The 27,432-nt window shown below is 44.7% G+C and overlaps 1 protein-coding gene across 2 annotated transcripts in view; it reads left to right on the forward strand.

Annotated features, from left to right (window-relative positions):
• Positions 1 to 27,432, forward strand: part of NTN3 (netrin 3) — a 128,645-nt gene that overhangs the window by 10,727 nt on the left and 90,486 nt on the right. Inside the window, exon 1 of one of the 2 annotated variants that reach the window (XM_087878372.1) lies at positions 26,875 to 26,895. The exons of the other annotated variant lie outside the window; for it this stretch is intronic. The gene's annotated coding sequence lies outside the window, so the exon portion shown is untranslated. Of the gene's footprint in view, positions 1 to 26,874; positions 26,896 to 27,432 lie in introns of those variants that run through there. 2 annotated transcript variants of the gene reach the window in all.

Consider the following 27,432-nt stretch of genomic DNA (forward strand, 5'->3'; position numbering starts at 1 on the left):
GGTTTAATAGCAACTTTTCTCCTCAGATGTAACAATGCCTCCTCCGTTGGCCGCCATCTTGGGAGCCTATCCCAAGTCCTTCTCTTTCTTCTTACTGGCTTCCTTCATCCATTGAATGGGACACTCAAGACATGTTTTCTGCTGTCCAGAACTCTCTTGGTTCAAACTTTTGGCCAACCCTTGGATTTTGGAGGAGAGGCTATTTCCTGCCCAAAGTTGTGGGACTGGTTATTTTCCCCCCAAGGGCTGAGCAAAAAAATAATGTTTTACAAATCCTCCATCTATTTCGAAATGGTTGAAAGGGGGGATGTGAAGGAATAACGATAGTTCCTTGGCAAAGTAGGCCCAACTGTGTGTCAGCATCTCCAAGGAGATGCTTGAGAAGGTGAACAAAAAGATGGAGCTCCTTTCCCAGCCATCTTGACTTTTTTGACCCCATGTCCACTGATTCCCCCAACAGCTGTCCAAATGTCTGGAGAGCTGTAGGCCTTCAGGCAATTAGCTTGCTTTTTGTGAACTTCCATTCCTCGTTTCCCCATAATGTTATAGATTATGGTTGGTTGTGCAATCAGCCAGATGTTTAGAATGGATCTGACATTTTTTATCTATCTATCAAAACTTTCTCAAGGACCTGGGATAGGCAAAGGTTGCTGCTTGTTAGTATTCAAGGTATTGTTGCAGAATGTAAGCTGCTGCAAGTAAAACTGCCTTTTGCAATTGACTGATGCTGAGTTTGTCAATACTAAAGGTCTTCTTCTTCTTCTTCTTCTTCTTCTTCTTCTTCCTCCTCCTCCTCCTCCTCCTCCTCCTCCTCCTCCTCTTCCTCACAAAAATGAGACAGGTTCTTCTTCTTCTTCTTCTCCTGTTCCTCACAAAAATGGGGCTGCTTCTTCTTCTTCTTCTTCTTCTTCTTCTTCTTCTTCTTCTTCTTCTTCTTCTTCTTCTTCTTCTTCTTCTTCTTCTTCTTCTTCTTCTTCTTCTTCTTCTTCTTCTTCTTCCTCCTCCTCCTCCTCCTCCTCCTCCTCCTCCTCCTCCTCCTCCTCCTTTTCTTCTTTCTTCTTCTTCTTCTTCTCCTCCTCCTCCTCATAAAAAAGGCAGGATCTTCTTGTTGTTGTTCTCCTCCTCCTCCTCCTCCTCCTTCTCCTTCTCTTCTTCGCAAAAAAGTGGACAGGATCTCCTCCTCCTCCTCACAAAAAAGTGGGCAGGATTATGGCTAGTTGAGTGCACACTGTTGACAGTACTTTGCTATCCTTATCAATTGTCCCTTGCAACGATTTCTTGCGGTCCTGTCTTTCTCTTGAAGCTGAAACTGCTGATTAGCATTGGAAGCTGAGCAGAAAAAGGGACCTGCTTTTCTTCCCACAGCATCTTCTATTCCAGATATACAGCTTGGCTCACCTTCTGAGCTACCTGTACCAGATTTATATAAGCTAGTTAGCAGGGTCTGCTGAGAAATTAGAGACGCCTCTTACTTGCCTACTGGTTCAGTTTTAGGATCTGCTTTTCAGTTTTGCCAAGCTTCTTAGTGTTGTGGTCCGTCAGCAGCCTGCGGAGCTGGCAGGGGAGTTGAACAGCGATGAGGCTGAGGAAGAACATGGGCCAGTCCTGGAGGCTGGGGAAGGCCCAGATGATGTTTCTGCATCGGAGGCAGAGATGGGACCAAGGTCATCGGGGAGTGATGTGCGGACTCCGGAGCCTTCAGAGGCTGACAGCAGAGAGGCAGAGGAACAGGAGGAGCCTGTTCCTAGTGCATGTATGAGAAGAGCTGCCAAAAGGCAAGAGTAGCTAAAGCAAAGAGGACGACTCGGGAGTAAGGCCAAGAGATGATTGGCCCCTCCCATAAGGCTTAAAAGACCAGCAAAGGCTCTTGGGCTCTTTGTCGGAAAACAACGTTGATAGATTTGTTTCTTGTCTTGCTGCACTTATCTCTGGTCGGCGTCTTCTGCTTCTGAACTTTTGCCAAGAGGAGCCTTTGGCAGTTTGCCTAATTATACCAAGGTTGGTGATTAGACTGAAGAATTTGTGTTATGAAGAGTTTGTTTTGATTTAGTTTGGGCTACACTGAGAATGAGTTGATTCTCAGCTGTTCTAATAAAGTCTGTTTGTTTTGGAACTGTTTGTGTCAACTACTACCTACTTGGGACTGGGTCACAACACTTAGTCTAAAAATCTGCTAAACTTGTGTCGGTACTCCTTTAAAAAAATGAGTTTATTGTAGTTAGAGTCTTTGTTCTGAGATGCAGTAAGGGGAAGATATGGGAGGGGAGAGATATGGAGCTTGAAGGGGTCTTTCCCTGGATGAAGTGTTGATTGAAGCAAAGTGGAGCCCTCGACCCCATATTTAAGATTCCTTACTACAATTAGTGGTCTTAAAAAAGCTCAGCAAAATGGATAGGAGACCACAAGGATAGGAGACCACAAGGAAATCCAGGGTTGTAGACTAAAGGAAATATTGGAGCGGATGCAGTGGTGAAATCCAGCAGGTTCTGATCGGTTCTGGAGAACTGGTAGCGGAAATTTTGAGCAGTTCGGAAAACCGGCAAATACCACCTCTGGCTGGCCGCAGAGTGGGGTGGGAATGGAGATTTTGCAATATCCTTCCCCCAGGAGTGGAGAGGGAATGGGGATTTTGCAGTATCCTTCCCCTGGAGTGGGGTGGGAATGGAGATTTTGCAGTATCCTTCCCCCCAGGAGTGGGAAGGGAATGGAGATTTTGCAGTATCCTTCCCCCGCCACGTCCATCAAGCCACGCGCACAGAACCGGTAGTAAAATAATTTGGATTTCACTACTGATGCGAATGGGTGGAATAATGTTTTTCATAATGGCAACCCCTTCTGTATCCATGCACAGAAAATGTCACAGGCCCGTCATCGAAGTCCCCAGAAACTGAGGTTTTTTTTGGAGCAGGATTTTTATTTGGGAATTCACAAGTGGACATTCCAAAGATTTATCTTTTAGAGCAATGGATGAAACATTCTGAAGGTTTTTAGGACAGAGAAGGTACAGCTCAGCTCCTCCTGCCCACTCACCCCCGCCCCCAATTACTGGCAACTTTACCACATGAAAATATGTGCAACAGATTGCAAACTGTTCCTGCTGGCTTAAAATGATTTTTGGGTGATTTTTTTTTACCAATATTTTGCAGACACTAAGAGTCCTGCTCACTGGAAAAAAGTTGGCTTAAAAGATCTCTCTCTCTCTCTCTCTCTCTCTCTCTCTCTCTCTCTCTCTCTCTCTCTGTGTGTGTGTGTGTGTGTGTGTGTGTGTGTGTGTGTGTCTCCTGTCTGGGAATTTCTTTTTAAAAAATGCCACAGTCATAAATCCGGATATACTTCCTTATATCCTGCTCACCTAGGACCCAGAACCAGCCTGCATTTTAGGGATGAGTCATTGGCCCTATCAGCAAACAATAAATACTGACTAAGAAGCAGAAAACATCAAATAATCCCTGATAAAGAGGAAAAAGACAAATTCACCTCAGCTTTCATTCACAGAATTGTCCTCGCCATCCTGCAATTCTGTTCAAAATATTCCCACCCTCTTTTGGATAGTTTTTGGTCTAAAAGGCAAATTTCTTTCATATAATAGTTTTTTCTTTAATTGTTATATAAGGTATTATAAAATACAAAAGCAAATTAGAGGAAGGGAAGGGGAAAGGAGAAAGGAAAGTGAGGAAGGATAGGGAAAGAAAGGCCAATCACCAGGAGACTGGGAGTTCTAGTCCCATTTTAGGCATGAAAGCCGGCTGGGTAACTTTGGGCCAGGCCTTCTCTCTCATCTCAACCCATCTCACTGGATTCTTGTTGTGTGGAAAATAAGAGGAGGAAGGTGTGCCGGATACGATTGCTCATTTCAGTTATTTGTCAAAATAATAAAGGTGGGATACAAATAAAGCGTGAACACCAGCCGTAAATAACCTTTTTTGGGTGCCATTGTAACTTCAAACAGTCGCTAAAAGGTTGTAAGCCGAGGACTACCTTTGAAAAGCTGCTAATCGTTGACGAAGTATGAATATTGGTATATCCTTGCGAGCCAGAGTTAAGCTGCATTCCATTTCCATTTCTCCTCTCCTGTCTCTCCTCCCGCCCTGCCTTGCCTTGCCCAATTTTTAAGTTAGACAATTGGATCGGTGTACACAGGTTCCACTTGGCAATCGGCAACGATGTGCCAACTTTGCAATGCCAGCTAAAATCTCTTTCAAGTTCGCCGAACGTCTGAGCTTGCTTTGCGAGCTCTCTGGCTCCACATGACATTCTTGGTGGGTGTTCGAGCCAAACGTAAAAAAAAAAAAAAAGCCACAAAACTTTGCCTGAAATCTGCTGGGATCAGCTTACGACTGGGATCCACCAGTTTTGTTGTTGTTGTTGTTTTAAAAAAAGACACATCCCCGTGGTTAAAAGAGTTAGAGAGATCCAGTGTTTTCCCCGTCAAGCTCCCTCCTCCATTCTTGAGACACGGGTGACGGGCAGCCTTCTTTGGAGAAAACAGATGGCACCCTTCCAAGCTGGAATTGGAGCAAAACAGGGACAACAGAAGCTGTGCTAAACACTGAACCCACACACACAGCCTTCCCCGTGTGGGATTCGGAGCAGGGATAACAAAGCTCTTTTGCATAGCCGGGGCCCTTTCCGAGAGAACACGTGAGGCAGTCAAACAATGCGGCAGGAATGTGTGAAGGGGTTTAGGATGACTAAGGCTGGGATTAAAGTCTTGCAAAAGCAGGGAAGCTGGATGCTATTAAGCATAGCAAAAGGCTTATGGCTGGCGTATCGTAGAACAGCTTTCTTCCCCTTCAGGTTCGCTGCTAGGCAGCAGCTCGCTCGCTCTGCAGACTAGCTGAATTTCAGGCACTCCATCTTGAGAAAGATATCTCTCAGGATCTCGTCTACGGCAGAGTTCCACAAACTGTTTCGGTTTTGGGGACCAGTGGGGGAGACGGGACGGGGGTGTTAGGTTCAGCTTGTAGCTTACTCCTAACTTGTTGGTCAGGCAATATATCTGTTTCTTTAAGAAACAACTGAGCCACATAATCAGGGTTTGCTGAACCCTGTAATTAGGCTACAGTGCATAAATAAGCAGTGCAGAGAAGCGTTCGTTGTTCCTGATTGTTCCTGTTCCTGTTGCTTCCTGTGTCTTTCTGCTGATTGGTGTTAGACTGGATTGTTATATGGTACTGTATACCGAGAGTTACTAAAGTCTGTTTGCTTTGGTAAGGGAAGATACTTACTGGACTGATATTACTGTTTATGACCTTGGACTGTTTTACCTACACCGAGACTGCTTATTATCTTGTATATAAAGTATTTTTCTCACACGAGCTGCACGTTTATCTCCTTCCCTGTGTGTTTCTGCTCTGCTCGTTGCACAAGCAACAAATACTTTTTACACACACCCTAACAGGGGGTGAAGAGGGGACGGTTCCGTGTGCACAGCGGGCAAGCATGCATGCACGCACAGCTTCCGTTTTTTGCCAGGGCACACATTTGCCTGCTGCTTGTATGAGTGGGGATGTGTATGATTGATTGTGGCCCGATAATGAAAGGTTCAAGGCTTGGTAGTGGGCCGCGGACCAGGAGGGTTGGGGACCCCTGGTCTACATGACTATAGAGAAGGAAGGGGGCAGGGACATTTGTTCCTACCAACCTGCCTTCCATTGAGGACCTGTATACTGCACGAGTCAAAAAGAGGGCTGTGAAAATATTTACAGACCCCTTGCAACCTGGACATAAACTGTTTCAACTCCTACTCTCAAAACGACGCTATAGAGCACTGCACACCAGAACAACTAGACACAAGGACAGTTTTTTCCCAAATGCCATCACTCTGCTAAACAAATAATTCCCTCAACACTGTCAAACTATTCATTAAGACTATATTACTATTATTCTTCTCTTCCTTACTAGTATCTAGCTCTTCCCACTTATTACTATAATCATGTTGCTTGTATCTTTCAATTTATATTGCTTATATTTGTTTCCTAGTACAATTTGATAGCTTGACTATCACTAAGTGTTGTATCTTTTTATTCTTGATGAATGTATTTTATTCTCCTTGTGTACACAGAGCATATGCACCAAAGACAAATTCCTTGTGTGTCCAATCACACTTGGCCAATAAAGAATTCTATTCTATTCTATTTAATGAAAAGAAGGACCAGGGGAGACACGATAGCAGTGTTCCGATATCTCAGGGGCTGCCACAAAGAAGAGGGAGTCAAGCTATTCTCCAAAGCACCTGAAGGCAGGACAAGAAGAAACTAATCAAGGAGAGAAGCAACTTAGAACTAAGGAGAAATTGCCTGACAGTTAGAACAATGAATCAGTGGGAGAACTTGCCTCCAGAAGTTGTAAATTGTCCAACACTGGAAGTTTTTAAGAAGATGTTGGATAACCATTTGTCTGAAGTGGTGTAGGGTTTCCTGCCTGAGCAGGGGGTTGGACTAGAAGACCTCCAAAGTCCCTTCCAACTCTGTTATTCTATCCTATTCTAACTGTGGAGTCCTTGGTACTTTCTGAGCTTGAAAGGTCTTGCAGACCTTTCATTACCTACTTAGGTAACATCATCAGTGCTAGAAGGGAGCGGGATTTGCTTTCTCTTTATCTACAATGGCTTTCCCTACCAGTGTTGGTGGAAGTATAGTTTATAATCAGAGAGCCAACCCCCACTCTCTTCTAATACTGATGATATTACCTAGTTTGGTAATAAAATATCTACAAGAAAGCTACCAAGCTCAGAAAGCATCAAGGACCAAGTGGTGGTATTCAGCCGGTTTTATCCTGTTTGGGCAAACTGGTAGCGGCGGCTGCAGGAGACTCCGCCCACCCGCTCGGACATCATCATGTCCAGTGGTGAAATGTAAAATGTGTTACTACCAGTTCTGTGGGCGTGGCTTGGGGGGGTGGTAATGTGACTGGGTGGGCATGGCCAACTTTTTTTTTTTTTAACTTTTCAAAGCATTTTTTTCTAATGCTTTGAAAAGCCTCTGGCGATCAGGCAACTCAGCTGGGATCGTCAGAGAGGCTTTTTTAAAAATGCCTCTCTGCCATCAGGCAACTCAGCTGGGATCGTCAGAGACTTTTCAAAGCATGTTTTTTACCACCTCTTTGGACAAGAGATTGCAGAAAAAAATGCTTTGAAAAGCCTCTGACGATCCCAGCTGAGCCGCGCGATCATCAGAGTTTTTTTTTTTTTACTTTTAAAAGCATTTTTTCGTCAGAAGAGGTAGTAGAAAAAAATGCTTTTAAAAGTTTTTTTTAAAAAAGCCTCTGATGATCGTGCGACTCAGCTGAGCATGATGGGGGGAGCGCACCAGTTGCTACCGGTTCTCCGAACCACCTGCTGCCATCACTACCGGATTGGGCGATCCGGTCTGAACCGGGAGCATTTCACCCCTGATAACGTCCCGTTTTTGATGCTATGTGCATACGTGGAGGTCACATTTGAGAATGTGACGCTTGCTCACATTTGTGAATTGGTAGCGAAGGTAAGCGAATACTACTCCTGCAAGGCCCCTTATTTCCAGAATTTCTCAGCCAGCATGGGATTAAGTAGATTTAAGTCTTTGGACAACGAGCAAGGGCTAACCCACGTGCTAATTCCCTTTGCTAACCTTGAGTAACCCATTCTGCGTCCATGCAGTTCAACCCACCTATGTTTACACAGGGTGCAACATGATGAAACAAGGCACCAGAGCAATGGATGCAGGCACCGAAGGAGGATGAACCATTGCGGAGTGCAGATAAATCATATCTCCGGGTGCCATATAGGGAGGCGGTTTTGGCCTAGGAAACCAGTGAGCCAAGCTTGAGTCAGTTGGGGCCCCCGGATTCATGACAGCAGTTGCGGTTTGCGTGGGTTGAGGAGGGTGTTGAGTTTATGCATGCCTGAGCCATCCTGTTGCAGGAATAGGGAGCCAAAGAACACGCGTAGTGACTCAGCCAAGAGCTTCTCCTGAACTGGGAGAAGAAATGGGATCCATCACAGGATTCATTTCAGGTTAAACAGCTTGGAGTTCCTTCTAATGTCCTCCCGTTGCATCTGGAAAGGTAGAAGGTCCATCTTCTCAACTCCCTCCCTCTGCAAGATGTAGGACAGCAGGAGTGTGTGTTTGTGTGCCTTCAAGTCAATCCCAAAGGGGCTTTTTTCAAGAGGCAACTGGATTTCCTTTCCTTTCCTTTCCTTTCCTTTCCTTTCCTTTCCTTTCCTTTCCTTTCCTTTCCTCTCCTCTCCTCTCCTCTCCTCTCCTCTCCTCTCCTCTCCTTCTTTCCTTTCCTGTCCTTTCTTCCTCTCCTCTCATTTCCTTCTTTACTTTCCTTCTTTCCTTTCCTTTCCTTTCTCCTTCCCTTCCCTTCATCTCTTTTTCCTTTCCTTTCCTTTCCTTTCCTTTCTTTTCCTTTCCTTTCCTTTCCTTTCCTTTCCTTTCCTTTCCTTTCCTTTCCTTTCCTTTCCTCTCCTCTCCTCCCCTCTCCTCTCCTCTCCTCTCCTCTCCTCTCCTTCTTTCCTTTCCTGTCCTTTCTTCCTCTCCTCTCATTTCCTTCTTTCCTTTCCTTCTTTCCTTTCCTTCTTTCCTTTCTCCTTCCCTTCCCTTCATCTCTTTTTCCTTTCCTTTCCTTTCCTTTCCTTTCCTTTCCTTTCCTTTCCTTTCCTTTCCTCTCCTCTCCTCTCCTCTCCTTTCCTCACCTTTCCTTTCCTTCTTTCCTTTCCTTTCCTTTCCTGTCCTGTCCTGTCCTGTCCTGTCCTGTCCTTTCCTTTCCTTTCCTTTCCTTTCCTTTCTTCCTCTCCTCTCCTTTCCTCACCTTTTTTCCTTTCCTTCTTTCCTTTCCTTCTTTCCTTTCTCCTTTCTCCTTCCCTTCATCTCTTTTTCCTTTCCTTTCTTTCCTTTCCTTTCCTTTCCTTTCCTTTCCTTTCCTTTCCTCTCCTCTCCTCTCCTCTCCTCTCCTCTCCTCTCCTCTCCTCTCCTCTCCTCTCCTTTCCTTTCCTTTCCTTTCCTTTCCTTTCCTTTCCTTATGTTTTGCTTCTCATCCAAGAAATCCAGGTGCCTCTTGAAAAACCATGACCTGGATGACTGAGAATCTCCGTAGACTTCTAGTCAGTGTTGATTCCTAGCAATTGCCATGACAAGTCCCTGCAGTTTTCCTTGGAAGGATTTTCAGAAGTGGTTTGCCATTGCTTGCTTTTTAGGGCTGAGAGAAAGTGACTGGCCCAAGGTCAGCTAGATAGCTTTTTGCCTCAGTCTTACAACTCACCATCTCCCGGTTGCTAGCAATGATGCTTTAACCACCATACCAGACTGGTTCTCCAGAAGGGGAAGGGCCTGGGGTTAATTCCACTCGGGTTCTGCAATTCCACAGGTTGAATTTTGAGTGATACTGCAGCGGAGTGGTAGCAGGGGTGGGCTTCAAAAATTTTAGCAAGGGGTTCTTTGCCCGGTTGCTGGGTGAGGCGTGGTCATGGTGGGCGTGGCCTAGTCGCCTCCTGCACCACGGCGGCGGGGGGGGGGCATTTTTACCCTCTCCAGGCTCCGGAGGCTTTCCTCAAGCCTCCAGGAGAGCAAAAACGGCCTCCCCAGGCTCCGGAGGCCCTCTAGAGGCCCGTTTCCAGCCTTCCTGAACTTCCGTTGACCTGCTTTTTGCCCTCCCTGAGCCTCAGTGTGTGCCCTGCACTTACCTGCATCCAAAATAGGCCACATGGGAGGGGTGAAGCAGGGTGGGTGGGGTCAGCCAGGAGTGGGATTTGGGGGTTCTCCGAACTGCACAGAATCTTAGCTAGGGGTTCTTCCGAATCCCTGCAAACCCCCAGCAGCCCACCCCTGAGTGGTAGCACTCTTGGAAAATGAGCAGAAGGTCGAGTTAAGGGAACAGCATGAATTGTGCATAAGCATGTAGGTCAAATCCACTGTGCATAGGATTCTAGCAGGTGCTATAAACAACCCTGTACCAATAGATCTAGATTTGTCACTTGGGCTACACAGATCATGCTCATTAAACACGCCTATTTTGAAAACAATAGTTCTCGGTGCAGAGCTTTGAGCTTTAGAATACAGGTAGTCCTTGACGTATGACCATGATTAAGACCAGAAGTCAAGCCAGTCATTAAGAGAGTCATCCCAGGACTGGGCCAGATTGTACGACCTATTTCATGGCAGTCCTTAAGCGAATGATGCCGTCATAAAGCAAAACCATTGCCTGCAATTTAGAATGGCAGAACCCGGGGGCGGAGTTAAAAGAGGGATCAGCCTAGAATTCCTACGTAGCCGCAAGCAGACTAAATCCGACTCCCCTTGAATTCCATGGATCTTTATCTAACTCTTAGCCAGTGCTAACCGTTTAGTTGAGAACATTCCTGTGCGTAGGCTATGTAGCAATAAATCGGTTTAATTGCACCTTCACATGTGGACCTGGGCTTTCATGGCCGTTTTTTGCCGGAAACTCAGTTTCCGACAAAAGAAAGTCACAAATCACAGTCGTATGAGTGAGAGATGCTGCAAACAGCCATAAATACGGGCCCGTTGATGAGTTCCGAAAATGCAGTTTTGTGATCGCAGACCAGTGGAGATTCTTATCCTTTCAGCTGCTCTCAATCAGAATATTTATTTATTTATTTACTATATTTCTATACCGCCTTTCTCCCGTAGGACTCAAGGCGGTGTACAGTCAAGAAAAATATAGATACACAAACATCATAAAATTGCTAATTAAAATTATTACTTAGTTTGGTCAATTAAATAAAACCCAGAATTAGATAACATTAAAAAAAAAATCATTCGCATGTTCGTATGTTTAGCCCCGCTTGTTGGAACATCAGGGTCTTGAGGGCACGGCGGAAAGCACGGAGATCAGGGATATTCCGTATCTCAGGGGGCAGTTCATTCCAAAGGGTTGGAGCCCCCACAGAGAAGGCCCTCCCCCTGGGAGTCGCCAGTCGGCATAATTTGACTGACGGTACCCTGAGTAGTCCCTCCCTGTGAGAACGAACTGGTTGGTGGGAGGCTGTTGGTGGCAAAAGACGGTCTCGTAGGTACCCAGGTCCTAAGCCATGGAGCGCTTTAAAGGTGATAACTAACACCTTGAATCGCACCCAGAAGACCACCGGGAGCCAGTGCAGCTCGCGTAGGAGAGGTGTTACATGGGCGTAACGAGCTGCGCCCATAATCACCCGCACGGCTACATTCTGGACCAGTTGGAGCCTCCGGGTGCTTTTCAAGGGGAGCCCCACATAGAGAGCATTACAGTAGTCCATACGGGAGGTAACTAGGGCATGAGTGACCGTGCGCAAGGCGTCCCGATCCAGAAAGGGACGCAACTGGCGGATCAGGCGAACCTGATAAAAGGCACCCCTGGCCACGGCCGTCAAATGATCTTCTAAAGATAGCCGTGAATCCAGGAGGACACCCAAGTTGCGGGCCCTCTCTGTGGGGAGCAAGCTCTCATCCCCTATTGTCAGTGATGGTACCAGCTGACTATACCGGGACGCCGGAAGCCACAGCCACTCGGTCTTGGAGGGGTTGAGTCTGAGCTTGTTTCTCCCCATCCAGGCAACAGGACATCACAGTAAGGGACCTTGGAGGTCTTCTAGTCCAGCCCTCTGCTCAAGTAGGAGACTCTGTACATTTTGAGACAAGTGGCTGTCCGGTCTCTTCTTAAAGACCTCCCGTGATGAAGCACCCACAACTTCTGAGAGCAAGCCGTTTCACTGGTTAATTGTTCCCAAAGAGATAATTAGTAAGATCATTATTAATGAGAGATCGTTATTAGTAAGAGATCTATCTCTCCAGCTCTTCTTTCTTGGAGGACTTAGGACAGCTAAAATGGACAATTGACCAATGGGATCTGGACTTCCAGGGATTCGAATGAAACTTGTTGAATTCCATGCAAGCCTAGGCTTGCCTGGGGATAAATTTAACCCACTTAAAGCTAGTTAACTAGATCAGTTAATCCCTTTTTGATGTTCCTACAACACACTCAACTTCCCATTGTTCTCGGCAGCGGAAACAGGGACTTATATGTCTGCTATTAGTTTGCGTCTCATTTTGGTGCCATTGCGTGCAAATGCCATCCACATTTGGTATAATGCTGTCTATCCAGACTGGCGACAGCTCTACAATGTTTGAATTGGGGTATGTTTCGCAGTAGCCCAAGACTGATTTCTCTAAAGGGCTCCGATCCAGGAAGCCTTTGTGCCAAGCAAGCATCCCACTGTGGATGTTTGACCCATCTGAGCCAATTTCTCCTGCCCGTTTGACTCTCCCATTTTGCCTTTCGTTATTGGTCAGTTTGATGCGTATTTACCCCAAGGGCACATGGACTGATTTATCTATATCCAGAGGTAAATTCTGTTCTTGGCGCATCCTGTTTATTGAATGAAGGCCAAGATGTTTCATAGCTGGCATTGGGCTCAAGAGGAAAGCAGCCAGATCAAATAGGATTTCAGGAAAGAAGGAAAGGAAAGGAAAGAAGGAAAGGAAAGAAGGGAAGGGAAGGGAAGGGAAGGGAAGGGAAGGAAAGGAAAGGAAAGGAAAGGAAAGGAAAGGAAAGGGAAGGAAAGGAAAGGAAAGGAAAGGAAAGGAAAGGAAAGGAAAGGAAAGGGAGAGAGAGAGAAAGGAAAGAGAAAGAAAGGAAAGAAAGAGAAAGAAAAATGAAGGAAGGAAGGAAAGAGAAAGAGAAAGAAAGAAAGAAAGGAAAGAAAGAGAGAAAGAAAAATGAAGGAAGGAAGGAAAGAGAAAGAAAGAAAGAAAGAAAGAAAGAAAGAAAGAAAGGAAGAAAGGAAGGAAGGAAGAAAAGAGAGAGAGATCAAAAAGAAAGGAAAGAGAGAGAGAGAAAGAAAGAAAAAGGAAGGAAGGAAGGAAGGAAGGAAGGAAGGAAGGAAAGAAAGGAAAAGTGCCTGGTTGGGTGTGGCTTCCTTTTGGCTGATTGGTGTGTTGATGGCTAGTTTAGTGAAGAGAAGGACCGGGGTGGACATGATAGCAGTCTTCCAATATTTGAGGGGCTGCCACAGAGAGGGAGCGGGTCAACCTGTTTTCCAAGGTACCTGAAGGAATAATGGATGGAAACTGATCAAGGAGGGATTCAACTTGGAAATAAGGAGAAATTTTCTGACAGTGAGAACAATCAACCAATGGAACAGAAGTTGCCTTCAGATGTTGTGGGAGCTTCATCACTTGAGACTTTCAAGTAAAGATTGGACTGCCATTTGTCAGAAATGGTGTAGGGTCTCCTTGGGTGGGGGGTTGGACTAGATGACCTACAAGATCCCTTCCAACTCTTAATCTGATGGCTGGCTATTGGCTGTTGTTTCCTTGTGCTGCCAAGTCCTTGGCTCCTAAGTACCTGATAAGCTGGTGGTAAATTAGCACTCCTGTTACCTGACGAGGAACCCATTTTCCCAGCTTCAAACATTTCCCTGGCTATCTTTGTACCTGCTCGGCCAACAATCTTAGTAGCTGCAAAATTGAATCTATGTCCTATGTTCTTTGCAATGTTTTGGTATTGATCACTGTTTGTAGTGGCCACTATACCGTGTTTAGTTAAGTGTGCAAATAGTGCAAATACTTTTTGCGTCTCAAAAATTGAAATCTTGCCAGTGGGTTTTAGAACCACTAAAGACACACGAAGGGTGGTGGTTTTAGCTGTTTGTCTTGCAACACTGAGATTTGATATCTAGTTTCTTTTAGAACTTCTAAAATAAACCAACATCCATGATCCTTGGCCTGGCCTAAATCTTCCCCCTTTTAATGTGGAAATTTTAAATTTGTTTTAATTATAGGGTTATGGGTAATGGTGTTTTAAATTGGGGAGCCATTTTGGATTTAATTTTGTTTTAAATGTATTTTAATGTTTATATTGTATGTTTTTTAATCTTGGCTGTTCACCGCCCCGAGTCCTTTGGGAGAGGGGGCAGTATAAAAATTGAATAAATATAAATATAAATATAATATCCCCCCCCCAAAAAAACCCCGATAACCCCAAATTAGGAAAATGCAGGTTAGTACAAGTTTGTATTTATATTATTACGGTTTGTACATCATGTCCTTCTTTTCTTCCATAAAACTCAAACCTTGTATACAGAATTTCCTGTCATTTTCTTGACCTGACCTAGGTCTGCCTCAATAAAATTGCGATGTCTTATGCCTCCCGACTTCATCCTGAGGCCCAAATCCTGGCAAGCCTCGTGAGTTAATAAAGCTTTCAAAACTTGTCCAACTGCTGAGGAGAGTTACGACCTCTTAGAGCTTACAAATTCCTAAAGTTGTTCCGCAAAGCTGCAATAAATAAATTAAACCCCGCAAAAGACAGGGTTGCACAGAGCGGGATGTCATACAGCGTTTCTGAGGTAAAGCGAGAGTTCTAAGTCCAACGCTTTTCAAAATTGCTTCTAAGTAGAATCGATGAGGGACGTGGTGGCTCAGTGGCTAAGACGTTGAGCTTGTCGATAGAAAGGTCGGCAGTTCAGCGGTTCGAATCCCTAGCGCCGCGTAACGGGGTGAGCTCCTGTTACTTGTCCCAGCTTCTGCCAACCTAGCAGTTTGAAAGAACGTAAAAAATGCAAGTAGAAAAAATAGGGACCATCTTTGGTGGGAAGGGAACAGCGTTCTGTGCGCCCTTGGCATTGAGTCATGCCGGCCACATGACCACGGAGACGTCTTCGGACAGCACTGGCTCTTCGGTTTTGAAACAGAGATGAGCACTGCCCCCTAGAGTCAGGAACAACTAGCACATATGTGCAAGGGGAACCTTTACCTTTACTTGTTCATATAGCTGATGGCCCTGAATGCTATCTATTGATTTCATTACATTGTTTATCAGGAAGAAACTTCATAAGGACTATTTTTAAGAGGCAACTGGATGACGGAGAATCTCCAAAGACATTCATAAGGACTAGTTCCTTTTTTTTTCTTTTTGCCTGATTTGTTCTCTTTTCCCCTAGCCTGGATTTTGTTGGTGCAAAGCTAGAGATGCAAAAGGATGACATTTTTAAGTGGTCAAAAATGTTATAAGGAGAAGCAGTGGCTTAGAGATCACAATATCGATACAGATAGTCTTACACTTACAATTCAGTTCGATTAGTGACCGTTTCAAGTCACAACAGCACCGAAAAAGGGACTTCTGTCCATTTCCCACACTTACAACCATTGCGGCAATCCTCGTGGTCACGGGATCAAAATTCAGACGCTCTGCAACCAACTCACATGTATGACGGTTGCAGGGTCTCCTTTTACGACCTTCTGACAAGCAAACGGGGAAGCCAGATTCACTTAACAACTGTATTACTAACATAACAAGCGCAGTGATTCACTTAACACTTGTGGCAAGAAAGGTCATAAAACGGGGCAAAACTCATTTAACCAATGCCTCACTTAGTTGTTCTAATTGTCAGGAAATTTCTCCTTAGTTCTAGGTTGCTTCTCTCCTTGATGAGTTTCCACCCATTGCTTCTTGTCCTGCCCTCAGGTGCTTTGGAGAATAGCTTGACTCCCTCTTCTTTGTGGCAGCCCCTGAGATATTGAAACACTGCCATCATGTCTCCCCTAGTCCTTCTCTTCATTAAACTAGACATACCCATATCAATGTCATGAATAGAATAGAATAGAATAGAATAGAATAGAATAGAATAGAATAGAATAGAATAGAATAGAATAGAATAACAGAGTTGGAAGGGACCTTGGAGGTCTTCTAGTCCAACCCCTCCAGAAAGCCTACATCACTTCAGACAAATGGTTATCCAACATCTTCTTAAAAACTTCCAGTGTTGGAGCATTCACAACTTCTGCAGGCAAGTTGTTCCATTGATTCATTGTTCTCACTGTCAGGAAATTTCTCTTTAGTTCTAGGTTGCTTCTCTCCTTGATGGGTTTCCATCCGTTGCTTCTTGTCCTGCCTTCAGGTGCTGTGGAGAATAGCTTGATTCCCTCTTCTTTGTGGCAACCCCTGAGATATTGGAACACTGTTATCATGTCTCCCCTAGTCCTTCTCTTCATTAAACTAGACATACCCGGTTCCTGCAACTGTTCTTCATATTTTAGCCTCCAGTCCCCTAATCATTTTAGTTGCTCTTCTCTGCACTCTTTCTAGAGTCTCCACATCTTTTTTACATCATGGCGACCAAAACTGGATGCAGGATTCCAAATGTGGCCTTACCAAGGAATTATAAAGTGGTATTAACACTTGACGTGATCTTGATTCTATCCCTCTGTTTATGCAGTCTAGAACTGTGTTGGCTTTTTTGGCAGCTGCTGCACCCGTCTGGCTCATATTTAATCTCAATCATGTACCTAACATCATAAACCCAGAACAATCTTCCCAAACTTGAAGGAGGCAGAGGATATTTAATTCCCTCCCCCCGCCCGTAAGATCTGGGATGTCACTCTCTTCACACCCATCTGAAGATAATTTTATAGTAGCGTTTACAATAGGCATAATTGCATAATAGATTGGCTGCTTCTTGCATGCTTTGTGCTTGGAAAAACCCACATTTTTTTCCACCCTCCATGGACAGAGAAATGTATTTTTGCTCTATAACACAATTTTTTTTTGGTGTTTTTTGTTTTGCCCTGGGAATACTAAAAGCAACCACGATTGGGAAAGGCCGAATTTTGCAAGTCAGTCAAGCCACCGAAAAGGATTATTTGGCATGCAAGGTTTCAGATCCGAGCCCTGTTTTCCCAAAACATGGGCCACCCAGTATCCAGAAGAATATGTAATGAGACAAGCCTACGAAAGTTGGGGTGTTCGCTGAATGCTCAATTCAGCCGGCGTGCCAAGAGCTTTCAAAAATAAGAGAGAGTTTGTGGTTGATTATTAATAAAAGATGACAGGCAGGACAATAACAGAATTATAAACAATACCAGAAACTCGAGAGAGATTCCAGATGGGAAGAATCATCTGTTGACCTTCCTCTACGCTCGTAGATCAAGATTATGTCTTCCAAGCACAGAATAACAGAGAGGGAAGGGACCCTTGGAGGTCTTCTAGAGTCTTCCTTGCACTCTGAAACAGAGGCCCTTAACCCTCGCTCTTCCCTCTCTTCCAGTTTCCAGCTTCCAATTCCAATTTTATTTTATTTGCCTTATTTGGAAAAGCTATCGAAGACGGACAAATATAGTTATTAATTTCAATTTACAAATGAGCCCAGGATATCTGTTGCAAAGTGAAACATCTGTTGAGTGAGGTTTTTATAAAACCCGTTTTACGACCTCTCTTGCCACCGTTGTTTAAGTGGACCGCTAGCAGTTGTTAACTTAGTAGCCCGGTGGTTCAGGGAATCCGGACTGACTTTGCTTGTCAAAAGGTCACAAAAGGGGAAATCACATGACCCCGGGACACTGCAACCGTCATAAATACGAGTCAGTTGCCAGGCATCTGAATCTTGATCACATGACCAGGGGGATGCACCAACAGGGGTAACTCTGAAAAAATGGTCATAAGTCACTTTTTTCAGTGCCATTGTAACTTTGAATGGTCACTAAATGAACTGTTGTAAGTCAAGGACTACTTGTGTGCATAGATAGATAGATAGATAGATAGATAGATAGATAGATAGATAGATAGATAGATACTGTAGATGGATGGATGGATGGATATAGATAGATAGATAGATAGATAGATAGATAGATACTGTAGATGGATGGATGGATGGATATAGATAGATAGATAGATAGATAGATAGATAGATAGATAGATAGATAGATAGATACTGTAGATGGATGGATGGATGGATGGAGATAGATAGATAGATAGATAGATAGATAGATAGATAGATAGATAGATAGATACTGTAGATGGATGGATGGATGGATGGATGGATGGATAGATAGATAGATAGATAGATAGATACTGTAGATGGATGGATGGATGGATGGATATAGATAGATAGATAGATAGATAGATAGATAGATAGATAGATAGATAGATACTGTAGATGGATGGATGGATGGATGGATGGATGGATGGATATAGATAGATAGATAGATAGATAGATAGATAGATAGATAGATAGATACTGTAGATGGATGGATGGATGGATGGATGGATGGATGGATGGATGGATAGATAGATAATATGAAAAAAATATGAATATATAATAACAGAGTTGGAAGGGATCTTGTTGGTCTTCTAGTCCAACCCCCTGCTCAGGTAGGAAACCCTCTACAATTTCAGACAAATGGTTCTCCAACAAAACCAAGAGAACAAATCAGGCGAAAAGAAAAAAAGAAAGTAGTCCTTATGAATGTCTTTGGAGATTCTCGGTCATCCAGGTCATGGTTGTCCCAAAGGTGCTTTTTTTTCAAGAGGCAACTTGACTTTCTTGGTTTTTCTTTGAAGACATTTTGCTTCTCGTCCAAGGAGCTTCTTCAGCTCTGACTGGATGGTGGGGAATGGAAGGATTTATACTCCTTGCAGACAGCTGGTCATTTGCATTCTCGTTGAGGGCACTTGGAGGTTTGCCTGTGTCCTCAAAGTCACCCAAGTAGTGCAAATGGGTGTGGAGCCTTCTTGGAACTACTACTGTGTGGAGCCTTTTTGGAACTGCTGCTCCACAAGACAGGGACACGGCGCAGAAAACATCCTGCAGAAACCACAGCTCCCCAGCACAGTCCTTTCAGCAGTTCCAAGAAGGCTCCACACCCATTTTCACTATTCTGGTGACCCTCAGGACACAGACAAACCTAAGGTGGCCTCAACGACTCTCTAAAAGGATGCAAATGACCAGCTGTCTGCATGGAATATAAATCCTTCCATTCCCCATCATCCAGTCAGAGCCCGAGAAGCTTCTTGAATGAGAAGCGAAACGTGTTCAAAGAAAAAACAAGGAAGTCCAGTTGCCTCTTAAAAATAATCCTTATGAAGTTTCTTCCTGCTAAACAATGCAATGAAATGAATAGATAGCATTTAGGGCCATCAGCTATATGAGCAAGTAAAGGTAAAGGTAAAGGTTCCCCTCGCACATATGTGCTAGTCGTTCCTGACTCTAGGGGGCGGTGCTCATCTCCGTTTCAAAGCCGAAGAGCCAGAGCTGTCCGAAGATGTCTCCGTGGTCATGTGGCCGGCATGACTCAACCCCAAAGGTGCATGGAACGCTGTTCCCTTCCCACCAAAGGTGGTTCCTATTTTTTCTACTTGCATTTTTTACCTGCTTTCGAACTGCTAAGTTGGCAGAAGCTGAGACAAGTAACGGGAGCTCACCCCGTTACGCGGCACTAGGGATTCGAACCGCTGAACTGCCGACCTTTCGATCGACAAGCTCAGCGTCTTAGCCACTGAGCCATTGAGCAAAGTAATGATTTAAAAATTGTAGGAAGTAATTTTTAAAATATGGGCTTTTCTCTCTCTCTCTCTCCTTAGATCCTTTTTTTAAGAATCTAAGGAGAGAGAGAGAGAGAAAAGCCAATTTCCCTACAGATGGAGGCTGTTTAACTTAAACTTTCTTGTTCTGGATTTCTCCTTTTAACCATTAAAATAATATGAAAACTCGACTCTGGGAGCAGTGCCCGAATTCCAGACCCACCTCTTGACTGATGTGGTTAATTCGTTGTGGAAAAGTGGGTGTATCCAGCCTAAGGTTGGGCTAACCTAAATACAAAGAAAATTAGGTATGCCTATTTATATTACGAGACATAGGATCAATAACAAGACCGGCAAAAGGAAATGTCTTTTCCATGAGGTCTAGTAACACGGCTCATCAAAAGGATTTTGAAAGATTTGCTGCAAAAATAATAAGGCCAAAAAAAAAAATAGTATTGGTTTTGTTCCATTCTTGTTTTTAAAGAACATTTTTCCAATGTAGAAGTTCTAAATATATCCAGTTGGCATTGTTGCAAAAATAATAAAGATTATTATAATAATCGTAAGAATTCTTATTTGCTCCCAGCCAGTAACATTTCCTAATGATCAAATCAAATCGTATTTGGTGCATTCGGTTCGTGTTTTGGAGTTTTTACTTCTTCTTTTTTTAACCTGGCTGTTTGTTGACTGTATTTAAATAAATTAGATTTGATTTGATCATAATTACCAAATTTTTGCAGGCTTGCAGGGAAAAACTCAGTTCTGCTTCCTATGTATGAAGATTCTGAGCCGCTTCCAGGTCATTAGCAAGTTAGATAAGTGGGTTTAAGACAGGGATGGGCTTCAAAAATTTTAGCAAGGGGTTCTCTGCCCGGTTGCTGGGTGGGTGTAGCCATGGTGGGCATGGCCTAGTCATCCTCCTGCACCATGTGGGGGGGTTGTTTTTGCCCTCCCCAGGCTCTGGAGGCTTTATATATAATTGGTTCCTTCTAGAAAGGATCTAATAATGTACTATGTTGTAATTATAAAAGTGGAAATTTGCAAATGTTTGAAATGGTTTGAAGATGGGGAAAGGAAATTAAAGGAGAATCTAAAATTAGAGGAGCTGGAAGAAAAAAATGAGGGGAACAAGGAGAAGGAGGAGGAGGAGGAAAAGGAGTAGAAGAAGGAGAGAGAATGTGAAAGAGGGAGAGAGGAGAAGGCGGAGGAAAAGGTGGAGGAGAGGAAGAGGAGAGAGATTGAGGAGAAAGAGAGAGGAGGAGGAAAAGGAGGAGAGGAGGAGGAGAGAGAATGAGGAGAAAGAAAGAGAAAGAGGGAGAGAGGAGAAGGAAAAGGAGTAGAAGAAGGAGAGAGAATGAAAAAGAAAGAAAGAAAGAAAAAGAGAAAGAAAGAAAGAAGAAAGAAAGAAAGAAAGAGGAAGGGAGGAAGGGAGAGAGGAGGAGGAGGAGAGGAAGAGGAGGAGAGAGAATGAGGAGAAAGAAAGAAAAAGGGAGAGGAGGAGAAGGGAAAGGAGTAGAAGAAGGAGAGAGAATGAGGAGAACGGGAGAGGAGGAGGAAAAGGAAGAGAGGAAGAGGAGAAGAAGAGAGAATGAGGAGAAAGAGAGAAAGAGGGAGAGAGGAGGAGAAGGAAAAGGAGTAGAAGGAGACAGAATAAAGAGAAAGAAAGAAAGAGAGAGAGAAAGAGAAAGAAAGAAAGAGAAGAAAGAAAGTGGAAGGGAGGGAGAGAGGAGGAGGAGGAGAGGAAGAGGAGGAGAGAGAATGAGGAGAAAGAAAGAGAAAAAGGGAGAGGAGGAGAAGGGAAAGGAGTAGAAGAAGGAGAGAGAATGAGGAGAACGGGAGAGGAGAAAGAAAAGGAAGAGAGGAAGAGGAGGAGAAGAGAGAATGAGGAGAGAGAGAGAGAAAGAGGGAGAGAGGAGGAGAAGGAAAAGGAGTAGAAGAAAGAGATAGAATAAAGAGAAAGAAAGAGGGAGAGAGGAGGAAGAAGAGCAGGAGGAGGAGGAGAGAGAAAGAAGAGAAAGAAAAAGAGACAGGGAGAAAGGAGGAAGATGAGCGAGAATGAGGAGAAAGGAAGAGAAAGAGGGAAAGAGGAGGAAGAGAAAGAAAAGAAAGAGATGGGGACAACCAAATATTTTCTTACTTAATATTATTTCCCTGTGTTTCTGTTCGCCCGTAAGCCACACACACACCTGTGCTCACACACACTTTTTTCAAAGCTAGTTCTCCAAAAAAAGATCCTCCCTGGCGTGAGGCTTTGCAGTGTTGGTCTTTTGGCCTCTGTCCACAGGCCGGTGGTCAAGGCCAGGGTAATATCAACAGAAGTGGGAACCGAAGCAGCTGGAATGATTTGAGCTCCAGGCTGTGCACCGTCTACTGCCGATTCAACCTCCCTTCCAAGGAGGGATTCCATCAAAAAAATGGTGGGGGGGGGGGGAGAGAGCTACTGCTTTGTTACGAGAGAAAATATTGACTTAGCATGACTCACCCGAAGGAGAGAGTGAAGTTATGGAATCAATCCTTTTTTGGGGGGGGTTCCTCCACAGGTCCCGAGAGGGAAGGCTAAAATACTTATGAAGATATTCCACCCCCAAAAAACCCTGGTCTTTCCCTGAGTCAAAACAGAGAGCTGTCTTCAACGTTATCGTATAAAAAATATATAACCCAGCTAAGTATTCTTATTTGAAAGCATCTGCACCCCGCCACGAAACGTTGCAATTGGAGAACGGGTTGTCCAAGCCACATTCTTCGAACGTAACAGAGAGTTGGTGTGGAGTTTGGGGGCTCTTGAAGTTCATACTTCCGCTCAGCTGTTCGAAGCTCTGGGGTTTGGGTCAACTTGGGTTAATCGCAACCCCTTAACCTGACTTAGCATCTTGCAGGCTTGTCGTGAGGATCAAATAGCAAAAAGGGGAGCCGCAGTAGCCGCTCAACAGCCGTAGTAGAAGCTACGTCATCGGTTGCTCCAAATATTGGGGTAAAATGGAAACAGGTTAACGGGACGGTGATGGACTTGCGTGTTTCTGGGCAAAATGTTCTGAAAACCCAGTTTTCAGCCAGTTTGGGGTAGTGGTTAAAATGCTGGCCTGAAAACTAGGAGACGGTGAGTTCTAGTTTCCCCTTAGGCCTGATAGTCAGCTGGGTGACTTTGTGCCAGTCACCAGGAGATGGTGAGTTCTAGTTCCACCTTAGGCCTGAAAGCCAGCTGGGTGACTTTGTGCCAGTTGTCAGGAGATGGTGAGTTCTAGTTCCGTCTTACACATGAAAGCCAGCTGGGTGACTTTGTGACAGTTGTCAGGAGATGGTGAGTTCTAGTTCTGCCTTAGGCCTGAAAGTCAACTGGGTGACTTTGTGCCAGTCACCAGGAGATGGTGAGTTTTATTTCCATCTTAGACATGAAAGCCAGCTGGGTGACTTTGTGACAGTTGTCAGGAGATGGTGAGTTCTAGTTCTGTCTTAGGCCTGAAAGCCAGCTGGGTGATTTTGTTCCAGTTGTCAGGAGATGGTGAATTCTAGTTCCACCAAAGTCAGCTGGATGACTTTGTGCCAGTCACCAGGAGATGGTGAGTTTTAGTTCCGCCTTAGGCCTGAAAGCCAGCTGGGTGACTTTGTGCCAGTCACCAGGAGATGGTGAGTTCTAGTTCAGTTTTAGATATGAAAGCCAGCTGGGTGATTTTGTGCCAATCACCAGGGGATGGTGAGTTCTAGTCCTACCTGAGACATATAAGACAAATGTGTCCGGAAGTTACGATTCAGCACACATCCTGTGTGCTCTTTTTTGATGGAGCGTTCCCAGCGCACACTGGACAGCGAAAGCAGAGGTGATTTCCCAATCCTAGCAAAGATGAGAAGCAGGAGGGAGAATGCCAAGACTTTGCTGTCTTTTGAAAGCAGCAAGAGAGGTCAGGATATCGTCGAGAATCTGCAAAGCCAGAGCCGGAAACGTTCTTTTCTGTTGAGGTTGGATGAGCTGCCGAAATCTCTTTTCTTTTTTTTTTCCCCTCAATAATCCAATTACTCCACTTTTAACCGTCAAGAGGCAACCAGCTCCCGGCACTTTTGAAAGCCGTTATTAAAGTGATACCGTTCAGCAAGCATTAATTATCCAATCTGCAATGAGGATGTCAAGGGAAGTGCAAGATAGCACTTTAATCTGCCGAAATGGAGGTATTTCACCTGGCTAAAGGCACGTAACCCGGAGTTTAACAGTAGCAGAGTGGGAAGGGACCTTGGAAGTCATCACGCAGGAGATCTGTTCTAGGGATTCGAAAGGCTGAAACTCTGACCTTTCTGATTGACAAGCTTGGTGTCTTAGCCACTGAGCCACCTAGTCAGGCTATTGTCCATACCCGTGATGGCGAACCTATGGCACGTGTGCCACAGGTGGCACCCGAAGCCATATCGGTGGGCACACGAGCATTGCCCTAGCTCATCTCTGGCACACATGCACACGCTGGCCAACTAATTTTGGGGCCTTCTGGGCCCACCAGAATTCGGGAAACAGAGGTGTGGGGTGGGGAAGGCTGTTTTCGCCCTACCAGGCCCACCGGCCTATCGTGTGCCGAAAGTGGGGGGGGCATGGGGGGGGTTGCACGCGCATGCGCAGGGGAGTGGGGTTCATTGAATTATGGGTGTGGGCACGCATGCGCGCGACCCCCCCCCACTCCTCTCTGCTTTTGGCATGCGACGGCAAAAAGGTTAGCCATCACTGGGCCATACGTTTAAAATAATGTACCCCAAGTATATGTACATGGAAATAGAAGGAGGGGGATGCAAATACAGGTGGCCCTCGGTTTACAGCCAGAATTGGGACCAGAATTTCCATGGCTAAACCAAGGAGGTTGTTTAAGTGAGTTTTGCCCCATTTTACAGCCTTTCTTGTCCCAGAGAATCACTGCAGCTGTTAAGTTAGTCACACGTTTTGTTAAGTGACTCTGTCTTCCCAATGGACTTGGCTTTGTCAGAAGGTTGCCAAAGGGGATCACGTCAGGGGTGGGCTTCAAAAATGTTAGCAAGGGGTTCTCTGCCTGGTTGCTGGGTGGGTGTGGCCATGGTGAGTGTGGCCTAGTTGGCCTCCTGCACCACGGCAGTGGGGACGGGACATTTTTGCCTTCTCCAGGCTCCGGAGGCTTTCCTCGAGCCTCCAGGAGGGGGAAAATGGCCTCCCCAGGCTCCGGAGGCCTTTCCCGAACTTCCAGTAAGCCTGTTTTTCACCCTCCCTGAGCCTCCACATGCGCCCTGCACTTACCTACATCCAAAATGGGCTGCGTGGGGACTCCTGGGAGAGGAGTTCTGACTCCTCTCATGTTCTGACAGAACAATTAATCACCGGAACGGCTTGTCTTTAGAAGTTGTGGGTGCTCCAACGTCGCAGAAGAGATTGGACAGCCCTTTTGTCTCAAATTAAATAGGGTCTCCTGCTTGAACAGGGTTTTGAATTCAGGGGTGAAATGCTCCCGGTTTGGACCGGATCGCCTGATCCAGTAGCGATGGCAGCAGGTAGTTCGGAGAACCGGTAGCAAAAATCCTTGACCTCCCCATGCCCAACTGAGCCAACCGATCATCAGAGGCTTTTTTTTTTCCGTTTTAAAAGTATTTTTTCTACAACCTCTTTGGCCGAAAAAAAGCTTTTAGAAGTAAAAAAAAAAGCCTCTGATGATCGCATGGCTTAGCTGGGATCGTCAGAGGCTTTTAAAAGCATTTTTTCCCTACAAGCTCTTCAGCCGAAGAGATTGTAGGGAAAAAAAATGCCTTTAATAGCCTCTGATGATCCCAGCTGAGAAGCCTAATCGTCAGAGGCTTTTAAAAGCATTTTTTTCCTGCAACCTCTTAAGGTTGTAGAAAAAATGCTTTTAAAAGTAAAAAAAGAAAAAGTTGGCCAAGCCCACCCAGTCACATTACCCCACCCACCCACCCACCAAGTCCCACCCACAGAACCGGTAGTAACAAATTTTACATTTCACCACTGGTTGGACTAGAAGACCTCCCAGATCCCTTCCAACTCTTGTTATTCTGATTTTGGCCCCATTAGTGGGGGAGGATCAGCTTCCTGTGCCTTTTTGCCCCGTTTCAAGATGGCAGGGGGGGTGGGGTGGGCAAAGTTGAATGCCCTCCGTCTTTGCTGGGCCTGCTGGAAACGCAGAGATTGTGTGGCTCTCGGCTTCTGACAGCTGAGTGGAAAGAATTCCCTCACCCTTTCTTGGCTTCCAGGGGAAATGTGTATTTTGAAATTAATATTTCAAGCATCCTTCTTTCTTTTCCCTTTTCTTTGGCAGGGTAGGCTTGCAAGCAGGTCGTGGTTTTTAGTTTTTTGGCTCTCTTCCTATCCTTCTGAGCGTCCCTTCGCTCCTTTAATATGAAAGCAAGTGTATCTAATTCCGCCTCTTTCCATCTCGGGGAAAAACTTGGAAGCGTTTCAGAGGCCCGCGGAGGCATCTAACTCATCCAGCACTGGGAAGTCCTGCAGCTGAGGGTGCCCTTCTCCAACTTAGGGGGGGGGGTGATGGGGGGGAGAGAACCTGTCGGCATGCCAAAGGTCGGAAAGGAGGGCAGCCGCTGCCCCTTTTATCGGTCCCCCTTTGGTTCTCCCCCTCTTTGACGGTGTGGTGGAATTCAGGTTGCAAGGGATTTGCCGCGCGGGCTGCTTAGCCTACAAACTCGATCTATGTATTTCAGTATGAAATTCTGCACCGGTGACACAAGGATTTGCTTGAGTAATTGATCAAACTATGTTATGTCTGGACTCTGGGGGGAAACGTGTGTATTTGTGTGTGTGTGTTTGTGTGTCAAAAGGTCTTAGATTCTAAGCAAAAGTAATGATGGATGCCAACTGTATCTCCTTGTGCAGACTTCATTACTAAATTTTCATGATAGTTTCTATATACCCAGAGCCTCTTCTGCTTGCTCTAAACCTAACCCGAGAAAGAAAGAAAGAAAGAAAGAAAGAAAGAAAGAAAGAAAGAAAGAAAGAAAGAAGAAGGAAGGAAAGAAGGAAGCAAAGGAAGGAAGGAAGGAGAAAGAAAGGAAAGAAAGAAAGAAAAGAAAGAAAGAAAGGAAGGAAGGAAAGAAGGAAGGAAAGGAAGGAAGGAATGAGAAAGAAAGAAAAGAAAGAAAGAAAAAGGAAGGAAGGCAGGAAGGAGAAAGAAAGGAAAGAAGGAAGGAAAGAGAAAGAAAGGAAGAAAGAGAAATAGGAAGAAAGGAAGGAAGGAAAGAAGGAAGGAAGGAGAAAGAAAGGAAAGAAAGAAAGAAAGAGGAAGAAAGGAAGGAAGGGAAGGAAGGAAGGGAAGAAGGAAGGAAAGAGAAAGAAAGGAAAGAAAGAAAGCCAGGCAGGCAGGAAGGAAGGAAGAAAGGAAAGGAAAGGAAAGAAGGAAGGAAGGAAGGGATGAAGAAGGGGAGGAGAGGGAAAGGAAGTGAAGAGAAGAAAAAAAATTTCTTAAATGTATAGATAAAAAAGTTAAAAATGTAAACATTAAATGTAAATCTTTCTTTTTGAAATTCATATATAAAACAAATTAGAGATTAAACAATCCTTCCTTCAATTCATAGATAAAAAAAGGTTAAAAATGGATACATTAAATGTAAATAGATCTTCCTTCAATTCAAAGATTTAAAAAAGTGAGCAAGGTAAACCTTAAATGTTTAGTCTTTCTGTCTGAAATTCATAGATTTAAAAAAAAAAAAGAGATTAAATTTAAACAGCCCTTCCTGAAATTCATAGATAAAAAAAAAAGTTTAAAAAGTATAAATGTTCTTCCTTAAATCCCTAGATAAACTTTATAGATTATTTTTTTTAACAAAAATTAGATTAAAAATTCTCTCTTAAATTGATTTTCTTTCCTGAGACCCAAGCCTAGAATTACCAACGGGGTGGGGGTGGCAGGATGCTTGCCAGCCAACTCTGCTTCGGCCCCGGCCTTCCCGTTATTCTCCTCTTGCATGTGTAAGCTAAGCTCCGAGGACCAGCACTTCCAAGAAACCCAGGAGGAGAAGCAGCCAGGCGGGAAATTGCTTGATTAACATCCCTTTCAGAGCTTAAACTCTTGCCCCGGCTTTGCGATGGGTGGGAACAAGCATCGGTCCTTGGAGACAATGGTGGCCCAGTGGGGTTGGCTCAGTCCTGCTGGGTTCACACCTTCCCCCTCGGCCTTTGATGTTGGAGGC

The sequence above is a fragment of the Pantherophis guttatus genome, chromosome 14 (genome assembly GCF_059756535.1).
Source record: "Pantherophis guttatus breed Tessera chromosome 14, ASM5975653v1, whole genome shotgun sequence".
In the NCBI taxonomy this organism is placed as follows: domain Eukaryota; kingdom Metazoa; phylum Chordata; class Lepidosauria; order Squamata; family Colubridae; genus Pantherophis; species Pantherophis guttatus.